Source organism: Pteropus alecto, unplaced genomic scaffold (assembly GCF_000325575.1).
Source record: "Pteropus alecto unplaced genomic scaffold, ASM32557v1 scaffold45, whole genome shotgun sequence".
NCBI classification, from domain to species: domain Eukaryota; kingdom Metazoa; phylum Chordata; class Mammalia; order Chiroptera; family Pteropodidae; genus Pteropus; species Pteropus alecto.
Window position 1 is genome coordinate 17,861,145 of NW_006442491.1, and position 14,135 is coordinate 17,875,279.

Sequence of the window (14,135 nt, forward strand, 5' to 3'; positions counted from 1 at the left end):
TCTTCCGATATGCTGAGCTGCCTGCGAGTCATCCAAGTGGAGAGGTTGAGTCAATAACTGGTACCCTGTGGAAATTCAGAGGACAAGTCTGGGAAAGGGAAGTAAAGCTAGAAGTCATGAGCGTTCAGGTAGTATTCAAACCAGTGTCTCTTAACTTTGGGCGCACAGCAGAATTACCTGGGGAGGTTTATAAACTCCAGGTGCCCAGGATACAATGCAAACCATTAAAATCAGAATCTCTGGAAGATGAGACCCAAGGCTGAGAACCAAGATTCTGAGTGCTGGTTGAGACAGTGAGCGGCTCTCCAGATGTCATCCCAGGACCAGCATCATCACCATTACCTGGAACTTGTTAGAAATACAAATGTTCGGGTTTCATCTCAGACCTACGGAATCAGACACTATGGGGCAAGACCTCCTCTGAGCCATCTATGTGTTAACAAGTCCTCCAGGTCATGCTACTACATGCTAAGATTTGAGAAGCCCAGGGATAGGTGGGGGGTGGGGTGAAAGAGGAGGTGCTCAGGTGTGAGTCCTGAGTCATCTGCACTTGGAAGACAAATGGAGGAGGAGCAGCCAGAGCTACAAAACTACAAGAGCCCAAACGAGATTGAGAAGCAAGATAGAAGTGGTAGACTGGGCAAATAAAATAATGCGAATGCTAAGGGAGATTCCAATACATATACGAAAGGAAAATGAGCACAGGATTTGTCAGTGTGGAGATCTTCAGTGGCTTGGCAGAGGCTGTCTCAGCCTGACTAAAGCAGTTACCAGAGGAGGAGATGGGCTTACAGGTAAGGCACTTGGCATGGTCTTAGGACCTGGGATGCGCTGGGTCATTATTTGCTTTTCTCTTCATCTTTGAAAAGTCTGTAGTTAAACAAGTACAAAGTCTTATTGTTCTCTTCCAATATTGATTTCCTTGAATAGGTCATGAGTAACAATAAAGATCGTTGTATGATATGCTTATAGCCTTCAGAATGCTACTAGCAACCCAAGTTTTTATACTCCATGAGGTAGACACTGAGTTGATCACCCAGGAGCCAGTTCTTACCCCTTTCTCCTTTGCTGCCTCTCACCAGGGAAATTGAAGATAAAAGCCTAATACTGGTGTTGCCACTTCCCTCACCTACTAGAGTGGCCGTGCAGCCCATGTTTTCCCAGGGGGATGTAAGAAGAAGCTTCTGGAAGGGTTCTGGGAAAGCTATTTTAACTCCTGATAAAAGAGACAGGCACGTGAGCAGAGTTCATAGATGCCATCCTTCCTTTCAAAGCTTTCTTCTAGATAATGGATCTACACTTTTGTCTTTGCGCTTAAACAAGTAAGAGTTAGGCATCTGCCATTTGTCACTGAACAATGACAGGCTTATGCAACAAGCAGAAGATTTTGTTACGTTCTCTTGCATGACCAGTGGTCCAGCGATTTATTGTGGGGAGTTAAGAGGTAACCTAGGCCTCCAATGCCAGGGGAATAAGCAGGTAAGGCATGGAGGATGCCTGCTGTGGTAGACTATTCAGGAGTTAGAAGCGACATAGAGGTTAGATCTTAAAACATAGTGTTGAGTGAAAAAGGCAAGAAAATGATATTAATAGCATTTATGTAAATTAAAAACACACACATAGCAGCATTGCATATTCTCAAGGACACATGCATATTTGAAGACATATATCACCCATGTTAGAGGGGGTGCCAAGGTGGAGGAAGAACGAGAGTAGGGATGGGGCATGAAAGCGACAAATAATAAAACAAAGGAGGGGAGGAGGGGTCTCACTCTGACCAGTAATGGAAGTGCAGCTGGAGCTAAGGCATTTGATTAACCCAGCTCTCTGCACTTGACTCCTAATTAGGGGGAAAAGTGCATGTCCCCTTTGGGGACCGAGGGGCAGCTCTGTGTGGCTGGAGGGCAGAGGGTGGGAGGAAGATCTAAGATGAAACTTGAAATTTGAAACCTTCATGGCCTCTGTCCTGGAGGGCTCCAAGGCCTAGTGTGTTGAGCTGGGTTTTGTAGGCAATGGGGAGCTTTGGAAAATTATGGAGCTGGAGAATCATCTGATCTGAGTTAGGCTTTTGGAAGGTCACTCTCAGCTATGAGCAGTTGGATCAGGGTAGGGAGGTCGGTGGAGGGATGTTTTTAAAGTTGTACCTATTGAAAAATGACATCTGACGGCGTGTTTTAAAATGGCTCTTAATTGGAAGTGTTGACTGGAGGATGTTGGGTCCCTTGACACTTTCTCCAGATGATTATCTCAAAATTGAAAGTGCTGAAGATGCCTAATAACTTCAGATGGTAATGAACACTTAGGTGCTCTCTGCAGGGTGCGTCGCATGCATTTCTCATCGAGTCCTCACTGCAGCCAGGAGGTGGATGCTCTGATCTCCACTTCAGAGATGTAGGAAAGAAGGCTCAGAGCCCACCCTTTTCACCAGGAGAATAGGCTGACACTCATCCCGCCCCCTTCCTATTTATTTTCTGTTTTCCAGTTTAATTTGGGGCATATTTTTCCTATTTAAAGTTATTTGCTGGCAATAGAATGCAGTACTCAAGAGACAAAAATATATAGTCTCCTTAATGAGGAACAGGGGACACTCCCTCAGGGAAAGAAGAAAGAAATAGCTCCAGGCAGTCGGAGCAAGATGGGGAGAAGGACTGGGCATGGTGAAAAAGACCCTCTGGAGTAAAGTAAAAGGTATCACTCAAGCAGGAGGATCCTAATGACCCTCCCGCTCTGTGAACTAAAATTTCTCATCTGTAAGACGAGACAGAAAGATGGAGGAAGAGGTTTGTTTCTGAAAGTTTCCAGAATCTGTCCTGTCATCTTAAAACACACCCCAGATCCCGGCCCAGAGATTCTGGGACATTGGGACCAGGATGGGGCCCAGGGACTGTATTTATTTTCAGGTACCTCAGGTCAGTCAGGTGTGTGTTGGCAGGATTATGTTGACTTTCCAATTTTCATTGCATCCTCTTTTTCCTTCTAAAAATAAATTTTACCCTCCTCTTCCCCTGGAGACCACCACCTTTATTACTTGATTACAAATGTATTTCCTTGATTTAAGACATCTTCCCAGATAGACATTAACTTTTCTAAAATCTGGAGGTCTTAGGATTCCGCGAGGTAAGATTTCCTTCTTTCCTCTGAAACAGTGCTGTTCAGTTGACAATGCATCCCATGGTTCATAGCATCATAGAATTAGAGAAGCATAGTATAGTATTCTTCTAAGCTGAGAGTTTGGGGGGAAAATCACAAAGAAGACAACAAAATCTCTCATAATCATCCCCAGAGAGACTATTGCCAACATTTTGTAATATTTCTTTCCAGTCTTGTTTTTGTTGTTCCAGACCTTCATTTTACCACCAGTGAGTAATTCTTAAGCTCTTATTTTATACACCCCACTTAGGGACTTAAAGTACAATAAGAATTCTAACCACTCTGTGCAGAGGAGAGACTGTTCTATGATATGACCGCTATCTGTCCCACAAGCTGGACCTGGGCCAGAATGGAGGTTGCTTTCTGCAAACCCCCATTAGAGACTGTCTGATTGTAATTGATGTTCATTCTGACACAAATCGGCACCCCTCCCTTGCATCTTGCTATGTGCTGGTTGTTGTCCTGACCTGATTAAGCATGTAAAGTAATTTCCATACCTAGTAGCATTCATGTACTATCCATAACAGTTTCCCCACTTTATCCTAAGTAATTCTTTGGCCTTACCAAGTAGAGCAGGGATCCATTTCATCTTGCAGCCACTTAAGACATGCCTCAGATGTAAGGGTCCCCCAACAAACTCTCTTAGTGGCAGACTAAAGTGGCCTGCTTCTTGTTTTGGTCTCTCTGCCCTTTGCTTACAGAAGTAGACTTTCAGTCTCACGCTTTTCCCTGAGTCTAGATATATGAAAATTCTGTGCTGGTACTTTAGGTATGTGACTGCTTCACTCCATGGAACAGCCCTAAAAGGTGGGGAATAGTATTACTACTGAACGTGGGAGGAAACATGGTTAGTGAATGGCCAAGGTGGGATTTGACCCCAGGCAGCTGGACATAATGCTGCTTCTCAGGGCAGAGGCTAGTCTGGCCCAAGGAAGGAGGGTTCATGAATTATGGGTCAGGACTGTGAGTTGGGGATATCCTGGAGAATCATGTAGAAGTTGCATTAGTAAAACATGTTTCTGCAGCTGGGACTTGGGTTCAAATCCAAGTTCCGGTTCTTATAGATCATTTAACCACTCTCAGCCTCAATTTCCTCAACTGTAAAATTGAGATAAATGATACCTCTCAAAGGGCTATAGAAAGGATGGGAAAATTATACATGCAAAGTGCGCCGAGCTCAGAAAGAATACTTAGTAGAGAAACTAGAACTATTGAAGTTTGGATCAAGGGTGTAGAGGAAATCTTAGAGTCTTTCTGACATGTCGATATCAATATAAATATTCTAAGAAGGGGTGGCTATTTTAGCCAAGTTTAGTTTGCCATATTTTGGTTAAATTCTAAAGGTGATATATTAGGAGCTTCTATTATTAACTGACTTTTTTTTGGTAAAAAAAAAAAAAAAAAAGCAGTTTGGTTTACAATTAAGCAAAAACAAAAATAGTCTCCAAGTTTGAAGTCTGAAAAAAATAATTTATCTCCTTCGGTTTGGGACTTTACACATTCAGTTCAAGTTCAACTCAGGACTTCTATCTTTTCAATGCCAGGGATGGAGCACAGGTGTCTGTTTTTAAGGGTTCCCAGGAGATTCTGATGAGTAGCTAGAGCAGCAGTGGGCTCATCTGAGTCAGCCATGCATGCACCATAGGCCCTTACCTACCCACATAGCTTAGCAGTGGGGGTCGGGGGAGGATACAGCAGAGCTGTCAATCCCTGGTACCCAGGTTCAAGGCCAAGAGACAGGGAAAGACCAAAGTGAAGCTGGGTGGGAAGGGGGTGAGCACAAATGGAGCACCTGCATTAGGCCAGGAGATGTAAGGGCTGGGGTCAGGATGCCTGAGTTATAATACCAGCCCCTATACCTCCTTGCTGCTTGTCCTCAGGGGAGATTCTCAATTTCTCAGCCCCTCCATTCCCCATCTGTTAAGCAGGTTGTTGTGCACATTAAATGAGGGTATGCAGGTCGGGGTCTGGCTCAGTGCCTGGCACACAGCAAGATTCACCAGATGATGGCTGTTGTTATCATAGCCTTCTTGACTCCTCATCACAACACTGAGAATTCAGTGCTATTGTTTCTTCCATTTTACAGATGAAACTGTGAAACTGAAGCTCAGAGAGGTTAAGTGGCTCACCCAAGGTTTCACAGTTGGTAAATGGCAGAGCTGGGGTTTGAACTCAGATCTGTCTGCTCTAAAATTCATATCCTTTCCTTCTCTGGGCTGGACAAAACAGACAAAGCAAAAATGGAGACTTTTAGTTTGTGAGTGATCATACTGGGAACTGAACAATGATCAGCCCAGCCCTGACGTCTGTGCTTATCCCCAATGTAGAAGAACCTCTGTCTTTTACTTATGATTCAGGCCACACCAGCCAGACGAGACCCCAGGGAGACAGAGCTGTAGAAGCTCCAAGACTGAGGAGTTTTGACAACTAGGCTTGTTTGAGATTAGTTATGTTGGAAAAGCAGAAGGGGACACAGGAGAAATGGTCTCTCTCCCAGGCATATGGGATCCGGCTGTCAGCTAATATGGAAAATGATTAAGACAGTTTAATTTTCTTATTTTTTATATACTAATAATGAAGCAGGAGGAATTTGAAGGAGGAAGTCTATGAGGAGAAGGGAAAGTATTACAGATGTTGGAATCACGCACGGGGATGGCTCTGATCCCGGTGGGACTGTAGCTCTTGCAGCCAGGAGAGGTGGGGGAGGGGAGGATCTGGTGGTATCTGACTGTGTGGCCCTCAGCAATGTGGAAAATCTCCATGGTCTGTCACAGGCAAGAGTGCATCTGACCTGAGGTTGGGGGTAGGCAGGGAAGTGGAGGTTCCTCTCTGGGCTGGTTCTAGTCCCCAAGTCTTGGCATGATTCACATTCTGGGAAGGAAGACTGGAGAAACAAGGTGAGCGTTTGCTCAAAAGGAAAGGCAAAGCATGTGAGAGGTGGGCTGTGGAGGTCAGTGGAGAATTTGGCTTGGGATGGCTAAGACTCTAGGGGCCACAGGGCTATCAGTGGATATGGCAAGGCCCAGGAGGGCTTCCTGGAGCAAGTGGAAATAGAGCTAGCAGGATAGGGGTAAAGAAGACCAAGATTGATCGAGCACTGGAGCAAGTGGAAATAGAGCTAGCTGGTAGGGGTAAAGAAGACCAAGATTGATCGAGCGCTTGCTGTGTGCCAAGCATGGAACTAAGATTTAGAATAAAAATGCGTTCATTCAACAAATATTCCTTGAGTACCTACTGTGTACTAAGCACTGTCCTGGGCTCTGGAGATAAAACAGAATAAAACAGTATCCTTGCCCTCATGGCATTCGTGTTCTGGTGGAGGACATAAGCAATTAAATACCATGTTGGGTGATGATCTATGTAAGAGAGTAAGAGAAAGTGAAGAAGGTTCCCTACCATGTACTGAGAACCTACTACATGCCAAGCCATGCATTGGTCAAGGATTCTGCAGCTATTGCTTCTGCTTTAATACTAAGTCATGTTTACTTGCCATTTACCATGTGCTTGGCACTTTTCTAAGTGCTTAAATTGATTAACTGATGTGATCCTGACAAAACAATAGTAAGGAAGAACTATTATTGTCATCCTTATTTTACAGACGATGAAAATGAAATGAAGGAACTCATCGAGGGTCATGGATTTGAACCCAGGCAGGATCCAGAATTTGTACACTTAACCTCGGCTGAGTTGTTGGCCAGAACATCCACATCAGGCTTCTCCATGGGGCCTGGGCTTCCTCACAACATGGCAACTGGGTTCCCAGGATATATTCTAAGACAAAGAGCCAGGGAGAAGCTGTACCATCTTTTCTAATTCAGCCTTGGAAGCCACACAGTGTCACCTCTGCTGCATTCTATTCATCATCAGCCACAAGTCTTGCCAGGTTCCCGAGGAGGTGAAATAGACTGCCACTCTCTTCTACCAAGAGGGGAAACATTCTTGAAGAACATGCGGGAATGAAAATATTGTTGTGGCCATTTTTGGAAAATACAATCTGCCACACTCAGCCATGTGACAGATGGGGAAAATGGAACTCCTTCCTCTTACCCAGAGGAATGAGTTGTCTAGGTTCATTCACACATGGGCAGACCCCAGTGGTCATGCCTGTGAGCATGGGACCCAGAAGTCTGGCCCTCCCCTCCCATCCTCTGCCTTGGGAGATCCACTCTTGCTCTTCCAGGCCAGGGCTCTGCAAAGGCCAGCTTGTCCATGCTCAGCTAGTAGTAATTCTAGCTGTGGTTGACTCCATTAGCAGCTACATGTTTCTTCCTCTTTGAGATGGGTGGGTGGATGGCCTTGGGAGAGCTCGTTCTTCCTCAGCTTCTAGGCCCATCTGGCTGGGGTATCTATCAATGAGAAAGCCTAAGCCCATTCCCACCTCAGTCACCTTCGACAGCCAGGATGATCTGATTGGCTGAGCCCCAACCACAGGTACAATCAGCAACAGTGGAGGGGCCAAATTCCGAGCTAAGCAGAGTTATCATGGGTGGGAAGTTTTCAGGGAAGGGAGGTTGTGACTTGAAAAGACACCCCTAAAATATATATTGGCTCCTGCATTAGATTTTATTTAATGGTTTGTGGATTCGTTTCCCTTGCCCTCTACAACCAATTTATCAGCAAGCTCTCTAAAATATACCCTGAATCAATTCATTTCATTCTCTCTCTGTTGCCCCCAGCCTCACCCAGGCCACCAGTGTCTCCTGCCAGAATGATTGTACCATCCCTTCTCTGATCTCATGTCTACTTCTGCCTCCCTCTAGCTTATATCTGTACAGTAGCCAGAGGGATTATTTCACAATGTGAACCAGTTAGTATTTCTCCCTGTTTACAGCCCCACCCACAGTGGCTTCTCCTAAAATCTGGACTCTTCACTGAGGCCACTACCTGTATGTCTTACCTTTTACGACATTCATTCTGGCCACACTGGTATCCTTTGTGTTCTTCCAATATGCCAAGCTCAGTCCTGCCTTGAGAGTTTTGCACTTGCCATTTTATCTGCCTGCAATGTATTAAGCCAGTTTGTCATGTGTCTTTCAGGTCTCAGTTCAAACATCATGGTATGCCTTAGGTTAGGCAAAAGTGCTATAACAACAACAAAAAAAAGACCCCAGAATGTGTGATGGCTCAAGCGCACTAGAAGTTTATTTCTTACCTATGTAATAGATGTGCCAGTGCAATGGATGGCTCTCCTCCATGTGATGATACAGTGATCCAGGTTCTTCCATCTTGGGGCCTGCTGTCACTTGCATTCAGCCGGGGAAAAAGGAAAGAGAACATGGAGGAAGCTCATCTCCTTCTGAAAGCTTAGGTTTGAAAGAGGCATTCATCACATCTCCCATCCCACTGACAGGAGCTGTTCATATGGCCATACCTGGATGCAGAGGGACTGGGAAACGTCGCCCTTGCCTGGGCAGCCACTTGTCAGTTCCAACCACACACTAGCAAGGGGAGCATGGTTTGATGGACAAATACCTTGGCCACCTTCTCAGAGAGGCCTTCTCCAACCATCCCCTCCCCAAAAATGTCCCTTCATCCAGTATCCCTATTTGATTTTCTTCATAATGTGCTTTATTTACCCACTTGTTTATTGTCTCCATCCCCTTCCAGAAGGTAAGCTCTGTGAGGATGGAAACCTTGATTAACTGGTTAATGTCATATTCCTAGCACCTAGATCAGCACTAGGCCCACAGTGAATTTTAGTAAATGTATATGGAATCAATGAAAGGACAAATTTCTATTTTAACGGTGGGAACACAGAGGATACTGTGATTTCATGAACAGAACACGCTTGGCCCAAGGGCTTGGCATACAGTAGGATCCCCATTCATGCTAATTCTTTTCAATCTCCAGTGTCGATCTTGAGGCTACAGACTTCAGAAATGCTAGGCTGTGGTCTGTGAGTCAGGAGGCCTGGATTTGAGTCTGGCTCTGTCCTGACTTCTGTGTGGGACCTTCTTCTCTCCTGTATGGGCCTTGGTTTCCCAATCTACAAGATGGGGGCGGAGCAGGCTGGCTAGACAAACTTCCACATTCCTCATGGCTCAAGAATAGATGACCACCCCTGAGTATGTACCTTCTTTTTCCAACTGCTGACCTTTGAGAGAAAGGTCCCCTCCCTTTTTTCCTCCCCCTCTGTGGGCCTAATAAGGCTTAATGAGGGGCCTGAGTGGGCCCAGCCCCTCAGTGGCCACCAGCTCATACTTCCACCCAAGGGCGGAGTTGGGGAGCATGACTAATAACAGGGTCCTGGTGGGGGGCTGAACTGACAGCCTCAGCTGGCCTTTCTGGGCCTCTATTAACAGACCACACAGGGAAAGTGAAGTCGGGGCCCATGATTTTCAATTTTCCACTGGAAAAGGCAGCTGGGAGGCCAGAGACATTCGCCTGTGCTTCTGTCCACAGTATTCTGTCTGTCTTCCCATCTACCTTTCCACTTATTCATTCATTTACTCACCCAAGCATTCAAGCATCTGCCCACCTATCCACACATGCATCTTTCTACCTGTCTACCAATTTACTCTTCCACTCAGCCAATAATTCATTGTCTATCCAACCTTCCACCTATCCATTTTTCCACCTACTTATCTCTCTATTCTCTATTCACTTACACCCTTATCCCATTCACCCCTTCATCCTTTTATCCACCCCCTCACCCATCTATTTGTCATTCCAACACAGGGTTATCCAAGACCTATTTGGCACCAATTTGTGCCGTGGACTAAAAATGTTGAATAAATCATTCAAAACATTCCCTTCAGCCTTTGTTATATGATGAAAAGTACATCATAAAAAGTATTACTTTGCTGGCTATCAGACTTGGGTTTGATATCGGATCAGAATCTGAGGTCTGCCTTTATTAACTTTGTGACCTTAGACAATTTCATGCCAGTATTATCTTTTCTTTTTTCTTTTTTCTTTCTTTTTTTTTTTTTTTTTTGAGCTCCTCTGTATGCAGGCCTCATGCTAAACACTTTACAAATGTTGGCTCATTCAGTTCCAATAGGTCTTCCACTTTACAAACGTTGGCTATTCAGTTCCAATAGGTCTTTGAGACAGCCCCCACACTTCTCATATCGTTGGCTCATTCAGTTCTTCCAATAGGTCTTTGAGACAGCTCCCACACTTCTCATATTCCAGACATGGACAATTTTCTGGGCCACCACATAAAGTTGTGAAGGTTGCATACTGTACAACTCTTGGATGGCATCTTTTGCATCATAATCTGTGGTAGCAGTACCAGAATTGGAATTCAGATCTGGCTGGCTCCAAATTCAGCGATATTTCTAGAACACCACTGTCCTTTGGAATCTAAGTGGATTTCTCTTCTGGTAACTGGGGTATGAGCCCATGAGTCTAAGTACAAAACGACCCTTTTTCAAACTCTAGCCTTTGTTTCTTAGAGTAGAGTGAAGGGAGAAGAGAAGAAAGGGAATAGAATGTATTGGTTCCACGATGTGGTAGAAACTGAGTCATTGAGAGATGGCAAGAGCTACAGATGGGGAAATTGAGTCCTGGAGAGATACACAGAATCCCAGGCTCTTATACAGCAGGACTTACTGAGTACTTCCTCTGAGCTGAGGCCACATGGTGCCCCAGTTTCCATAACCCAACAATGGGGATTAATAACAGCTCCAACTTCACAGGATTACTGAAAAAATTAAAGAAGTTAAGACACACAGAGAACCTAGAACCATGCCTTCCATGAAGAAAGTGCTCAATAAATGTTACTATTATTCAGAATAACCCCATGAAGCTCTGTGAGGATGGAGCCTTTTCTTCTTCCAGGCCCGGCTAGTCTAAGGTCAGACACGTGAACCATGGCTGCTGTCTCCTACCTCTTCTGTCTCCCCCAGTAGACCCAGATGGCTTTGCTTTGAGTGTGGTTTTAATTAAAGCCAATGCTGCCAAGTGTCGGCTGTCAGGCTGTCTGAGAAGGTGTCTGGAAAGGCCTCCTGGGAATGCCATCTTCCTCCTCCTCATTACGCAGCGCCAAGCCCAAGTTATAGCAGATGGTGCCTGGAAAGCAGGATACTGGAGCAGTTTAGAGTTTGCGCCACATGGAGCTGCCTTTGCCCCTTCCAAACTGTGAGTGTGACTTTGCCTCTCTGACACCACTTCCTCATCTGTAAATTAGCAAAGCAAACAATAGCTGCCTAGAGTACAGTAGGCCCTTAGGGTAAACATTGATTGCTTTCTTCCCCAGAATCCATTCCCCCTTCTTCCAATTTTCCCTTGTTTTAATTTCCTTCCTGTTCTTCAATTAGTGTAATCTGGGGGGCACTCAGGGTATTAGCCAATCAGGGTATTGCAGTTCTTGGCCGCAGGGATTGGTCTAGGCAGATGCTCCTGCTGCTGCCATCTTACTTCCACAGGGACCCTGGGCATAAAGCCAGCTCTGAAGGATACTGAGCAGAAAAATGGAGAGAAACGCACTCCAATGACTATATTTGAGCCCTTAGACCCTACTGCACCTGCAGCTCCATCCTAAGCTTTTCAATCCAGTAAATTCCCTTTTTCATGAGCGGTTTTCCTGAAACCAAGAGTCAACTTATACAAACACAGTGAATGTTAGCAGTAGGGATGACGAGCCCCTCACATGTGGGTAGCATGCTGAAGTTGGGGCCTTCTCTTCCTCAGGCTTCATTTGTTTTGTGCAGCACACTTGGGCAGGCCTGGTTCCCTGGATTCGGAGCTCAGGTGGGATCCAAACTCTTTTGCTTCAGAGAGTTTTTGTTTGATGGTACCTGTAATTAAGGGCTTGGCAAGTCCCTCTGTGAAGAGTTGTGCCATCTGCTCCATGAGAATTTAGGGACCATCTGCAGAGATGATGTTCCTGTTTCCAGTTTTCCAAATTCCAGGCCTGATTTCTACCTGATGCTGCCTTTGGGCTAATGAGTGGGCAATATGGGAGCAGAGAAGACCCACCTGTGCTGGTTAGGGGTTCCATGTTCATCTCATCATATCTCTGCTCAGGGGCATTCAATTGGCCTGGCATTTAAGACTTGCAGAGCTAGGATATGAACATAGGCCTCTCAAATGGAAGGTTAAACTGTGAGGGGGATAGGAAGTTACACAGGTAAGTAAGGAAGAGCTGCAGTGTCAGTAAGACTTCTCGGAGGGAGCAAAGCTGAGGCAGCCAGTGAAAATGGGCAACACTTAGAGAAACCAAAGGGAAAAGAAAGAACCCTTTCACCTCTTTGGGCCTCAGTGATGCCAGCTGTATAATGGGGCTGGGAAGGATCAACAAGGGGTGCTGCAGAACTCTTAATATAGTGCATAAGGTTTCTGGGGTACTCTATATATGTTACTCCTATGCAATCCCTCTTATGGGATGAGGAAAACAATTTACAAAGCAGCCTGCAGGGACACTATTTTTACACTTTACCACTAAGGCCACCTTCTCTACAATTTCCATAACTGATCAAGCTTCTCAAGATTTTCCAGAAATCAGAGGAGGTTTGTCCATTTGGAAAGTGTTATTCTACGACCTTTTGTTTCATGATGGCTGACAGAATATCAAACAAGAATAGACCACCTGAACTGAGGTGTTACTGCATGCCAGGCAGCAGTGTAAGAGCGCTGAAGGAATTGAACTTTCACACTAACTCTGTGACATGGGTACTATTTTTAAAAGATAAACTGAGGCTCAAAGAGTTTAGGTAATGTGCCCTGATCACACAGCAAGCAAATAGAATAAGGCTGTGTGGGGTAGTAGCTAAGATACAAGGCTATCCTGGATTAGAATCCATTCCATCATTTACTAGATGCATGTTCTTGGGTTAAGTTATTTAGTCTTTGCTATACCCCATTTGGGAATCATAACCCCAACTTCACTGACCACTGAGATTAAATAAGAAAATGCATGTATAATGCCTGGTACACCATACACTGAGCACCTACTAAGTGTTAGGCTCTGTTCTAGATGCTGTGGGCAGACCAATAAACAAACAATACAGTCCCTGCCCCCATGGAGCACACATCCTAGAAGTAATGACTAACTAAATATTAGAATAACAATTAACTGAATTTTATCTGATACTATTAGCTGGAATTTGAACCCCATCTGTTTGATCTTTGATATTGATCCATCAGAGAGGCCTCCCCATCTCCTTCCCCTGCAATATTTTTCACATCTTTTTATCACCGCCAACATAATATGAATTTGTTTATTTTACCTATGATAGTTTTCTCTCACTAGAATGTAAACTCTTCTCAGGCCTTTACTTTTCTTATCTCTAAAATGGGACAATGATACCTAAGTTGTTGTGATATTTCTGTAAGTTAATATTTTCAAATCAGGGTAGTAGACAAGAGTCATCGTCCTAATAAAAGAACACTTAGAAAAAAGAGTGATTCATTGTGACCAAGGGAGAGTCCAGGAAGGGCTCTAGGAGTGGGGCTTTATGAGCTGAGCACTGACGGTGAATAAAATATGAAACATCAGAAAAAGGTGGGAAGGCATTCCAGGCGGGGCAACTGCCTTAGCAAAGTCCTCGAGGTTTGTATTCAAACCCCCAGCTCATCCAAGTTCTAGCTGATTTCTCCAACCAGGCCAATCTCTGTCTTCTCCCACCTGATTAACGCTGATGGGTGGTGGGACAAATACTGATCATTTAATATGTCACCATACACCATCCAGCATTTGTTACTGATGTTTCCAGCAATCTGTGTTGCCTTGGAATTTCTGATGCATGCCTGAGCATCGGTGCACCGCTAGTTTCATATTTATTTGTTTACGTATTCATTCATGCATAATGAATTTTTTTTATTTTCTCAACAGACATTTCTCAAGGTCCTTCTTCATGGTAGGTACTATGTCAGGTACTGGGACACAACATCAGGACAGTCAGGCTTCCTGCCCTGGAGGAGCTCATGGTCTCATGGGGAGAATGAATGAGAACCATCCAGGCCAACAAATAAAGATAATATAGATGGCAATAATGTCTGTGAATGAAGAAAACAAGAAGTCGAGAGATGATGTCCGA

General features: G+C 44.7%; 1 long non-coding RNA gene across 1 annotated transcript in view; it reads left to right on the forward strand.

Moving 5' to 3' along the window:
* Positions 1 to 9,270, forward strand: part of LOC107196417 — a 46,271-nt gene extending 37,001 nt beyond the window's left edge. Inside the window, exon 3 of the long non-coding RNA XR_001517818.2 lies at positions 6,749 to 9,270. This is a non-coding gene — a long non-coding RNA (uncharacterized LOC107196417). The remainder of the gene's footprint in view (positions 1 to 6,748) is intronic.
* Positions 9,271 to 14,135: the final 4,865 nt, after the last annotated feature.